Genomic DNA, 4336 nt, shown 5'->3' with positions numbered 1-4336 from the left:
CACACGGCCGCGTGTACCGTCCACGCCCGTGGAGTCGCCCGATTCCATCCCTATTTAAAGCCTATTCAGCCCCGATTTTGGTATTCTTTTCTCCATCTTTTCCCCAACTTGCGAGAGGACTACGACTCCGACATCGCGCGTCGTTTGGAAGAAGGTTATTGGGAGAGCTTTCGTCGGCATCGATCCGACGAGGTGTATCCTAGGCCGGACAAAGGATCCCTTGCGACGAGTAGAGGACTCTCCACAAGACCATCGACACGACCATCGAGGCGGTTTCTTTATGGATTTATTGCTTTTACATTCGATTTCTTTGATTGTACTTAGCTCTATGGAGAGCTAAACCCCTAGTGGGTACTTGGGTGATTGTGAACCCTAGGATGTATTCGTTTCATTGAACTTTTTTATTATGCTTTCAATAAATTGATGTTTATTGTGAGTTACAACCTTGAATGCTTGATTGTATGATCATTTCCCCTAGGGTGACACTAGGGTTGAGAGTTCTTGTTGGTAACCTTGTGATTGAGTGACACACCACGAGCGTTAGACAAAGTTAGGTTGGAGAGGGTTAAGAGGGTGAGTCAAGAGGTACAGGAGCGTCCCCTTTTCCCCTCCGACGTGATAGATTATACCTCCATTCCTCGAATTCTTTGCGGCCATAATAGAGTGAATGGTCTAAGGGATGAATCTCCACTGGGGCTTAGTTGCGCGTGCAACGGAGTGAAGCGTTGAGGGGATCTTAGTATCTAGGGCTTAATTGTGGTTAGGGACCTTCCGCCTGGACCAAAGGGTTAGGTCTATAATTAGGAAGAGATTTATCACTTGGAATCCCTAGAGCTCATTGCAACTTTATTCGAGTGCGAGGTTGAGAGGTTATTTAATCTCTCCTCCGGGACATGAATAGAGTTAGACATAGTTGACCTTAGATTTGGGAGTATGTATGTAAGGATTTCCACGACTCACCATTGCATTGATTAGGAAGCATAATAGAGAGTTCTTGCACTTGAAGCGATTATCATAGGTGAAGCATCATCCGAGTACCCCATCTTTATCGATTGCCTTGCCTCCTCCTTAATTTTGCTCTCTTACTTGTTGCTTTTAATTGTTGAGAATTGAATCATTGTCACACTTATCATTGTTGATATTCTACATAGCTAAGAATCGAATTAAGTGTCTTTACTCCCTACTCTCTGTGGATTCGATACCCGCTCACCCGGGATTATTACTTCGACAAACCCGTGCACTTGCGGGATATACGCAAGGGGATCTTGTCAAGTTTTTGGCGCCGTTGCCGGAGAGCTAGGCGTTTAGAGATACTTTGCACTTTGTTTTCTTAGCTATTTCACCACACATTCTAATTCATATCTTCTTATTCTATCATCGTTCTGATTGTCTTTTTCTTTCTTTTTGGTGCAGCTCTAGGTTATGACCCGAGGGAATCCATCAATATTGATTGAAGGAGACCTTGAGCTTGAACGTACACTTAGAAGAAAAGGGAAAGAACCTGTGCAAGAACAGCATAATCCAGCTAATTTGGTAGTAGAAGGATCTGAAAACATGGCAGAACAAAATGAGCAACAACGAACACTATCCGATTATGCCAGACCTTCAGTGTTGGGGACACAATCGAGTATTGTGCGTCCCCCAATTACAGCTAAGAACTTCGAGCTAAAGCCGGCATTCATCCATATGCTGCAGCAGTCCGCACAATTCAACGGTTTGGCCGATGAGGATCCAAACAGTCACATAGAGAGCTTCCTCGAGGTGTGCGACATGCTGAAGATAAATGGTGTGACGGATGATGCCATCAAATTGAGAGCCTTCCCATTTTCCTTAAAGGGGAGAGTAAAGCAGTGGCTACACTCATTACCTAGAGCATCAATCACTACATGGGAGGAGATGGTAGAAGCTTTTCTAGCCCGTTATTTTCCTCCCGGAAAATCAGCAAAGCTTAGGAATGAGATCTCATCCTTTGTGCAGTTGGAATTGGAGTCTCTATTTGAGACATGGGAAAGGTTCAAGGAACTCCTGCGAAAGTGTCCGCAACACGGATTCCCGGAGTTAATGATTGTTCAAACTTTCTACAATGGTTTGAACCCGAGTACAAGGCAACTCTTGGATGCGGCGGCAGGAGGTACCTTAGGTAGCAAGACCCCCGATGAGGCTCGTCAATTGATTGAGGAAATGGGGTTAAATAGCTACCAATGGAACGCTAGGGAGAAGAAAAAGGTGGCCGGTCTCCATGAAATTGATGCGGTAACTTCATTGGCGGCCCAAGTGGAGAGTTTGAGTAAGAAGCTAGATCTTATAGCTTCGAATAGAGTTGCGGCCGTGACCAATTGCACCGGTTGTGATGGAGGGCATGCTCCCTCCGATTGCCCAATCGTCATTGGTGATGTTTCTTCAGTTGAGAACGTTGACTTTGTAGGTAATGGCATGAGACCTCAAGGGAACCCATACAGCAACACCTACAATTCAGGTTGGAAGAATCATCTCAATTTTTCATAGAGCAATCAAGGACCACAGAAGACCATGGGGCCGTCGGGTTTCCAACAACAGCAACAAGCCCCTCAAGTGGAAAACAGAATTTCAGGCTTCGAAACGCGAATGACGGATTTGGAGAAGCACTTGGGTAGATTTGTTCAATCGGAAAATACAAGGTTTGAATCAGTTGAGGCTACACTTCGCAATCACACCGCCTCCTTGCACAACCTTGAAAATCAAGTGGGGCAAATTGCGAAGTCTCTCTCCGAAAGGCCACATGGAAGTTTACCAAGCAACACGGAAATCAATCCTAGAGAACATGTGAAGGCGATCACTTTGAGAAGTGGTCGTGAGGTTGAAGGGAGGCTTCCGAGTGAAAAGCCGAAAGAACACGCACCCTAGGTTGTAGAGGTTGAGAAGGGAGTAAACAAAGAGAAAGAGGTGGCACCCCCACCATTCAAGCCAAGAATCCCTTACCCCTCTAGATTGAAGAATAACCAAGGGGATGAACAGTATAAGAAATTCCTGAGTCTGTTCAAGCAACTCCACATCAATATTCCTTTTGTAGAGGCATTGGCTCAAATGCCTAAGTACGCGAAGTTCTTGAAAGACCTATTAACCAACAAGAGGAAATTGGAGGAGAGTGCTTCAGTGGTGCTAGATGCTTCATGCTCGGCGGTGTTGCAAAAGAACATGTCAAACAAGAAGAAAGACCCGGGAAGCTTCATCATTCCGTGTAACATCGGCAACTTAGGTGAGGAAATGGCATTGGCGGATTCAGGGGCAAGTATCAATGTCATGCCCTATACTTTCTTCCAAAAGCTAGGCTTAGGAGAACCTAGGCCTACTCGGATGACTTTACAATTGGCGGACCGAACGGTACGACATCCGAGAGGCATCATTGAAGACGTGCTTGTCAAGGTGGACAAGTACATTTTTCCGGTTGACTTTGTAGTGCTAGATGTCGATGAGGATGTGGATGTACCCTTGATACTTGGGAGACCATTTTTACGAACTTCCAAAGCATTGATTGACATGGACGGCGGAGAGCTCACATTGAGAGTTGGAGATGACAAGCTCACATACCGCCTTGCTGAAGCCATGCGGCATTCTCTTGATTTTGATGACACTTTATACTTTCTAGACACTACTGATGAGCTTGTTGATGAATATGTGCAGGAAATGTTCAACCCGGATCCATATGAAGGTTTGTTCTAACAAGAGGAGAGCAATGAAGAAGTAATGATGCTTGGTTCGACTGGAGAAGAAACATCTACCCTGGGGATCTTGAAGACGGTGCTCCGAAAAATGAAGAGGGCTCGGAGACGCCACCGAAAACGCTCCAAGATTGTTGGAGACGTACATGAGCCAAGGAAGTTGGACGAACCATTGCTAGGTGGTCCGAAGCCTGAGAGTACACCCTCTACCCTTAAGAGATTTTGCTCATCATGCTTTCAAGCCATGGGTAAGAGGGCAACCTTCATTTATGAACCCCCGTGAGGTAAGAAAGGTACATCAAGCTTAGTGACGTTAAACAAGCGCTTCTTCGGAGGCAACCCAAGTGTTTATTGTTCTCGCACCTTTTAGTTTAGTTTGTTTTCATGAATAAACTGTTCAGTGTTAGTGTTTCAATTTTTAAGTGCTTCTGCTGCGATTTTGTTGTGGGATTTTTAAAAGTATTCATTGTGTGTTTTGTTGAGAGTTGGCGAAGTCTGGTCGTTTGAGTTCTATTTTGTGTTTTTATTTGGTAAATTTTGCATAATATAGCAGGCTCTGAGAGTGTAAAAATGTTCAGAATAGTTCTACAGAGCCTACAGGTTTTTCTAAGTCATCTAGAGAAAACACACGGGCGTGT

General features: G+C 44.9%; 1 non-coding gene across 1 annotated transcript; it reads right to left on the bottom strand.

Annotated features, from left to right (window-relative positions):
* Positions 1-1944: 1944 nt before the first annotated feature.
* LOC120272939 lies at positions 1945-2051 on the bottom strand. The gene has a single exon (XR_005540470.1). It is a non-coding gene; the product is annotated as a small nucleolar RNA R71 (small nucleolar RNA).
* Positions 2052-4336: the final 2285 nt, after the last annotated feature.

The sequence above is a fragment of the Dioscorea cayenensis genome, chromosome 11 (assembly GCF_009730915.1).
Source record: "Dioscorea cayenensis subsp. rotundata cultivar TDr96_F1 chromosome 11, TDr96_F1_v2_PseudoChromosome.rev07_lg8_w22 25.fasta, whole genome shotgun sequence".
In the NCBI taxonomy this organism is placed as follows: Eukaryota; Viridiplantae; Streptophyta; class Magnoliopsida; order Dioscoreales; family Dioscoreaceae; genus Dioscorea; species Dioscorea cayenensis.
Note: the sequence above shows the minus strand (reverse complement) of the source record. Positions and strands in the feature narration are given on the sequence as shown.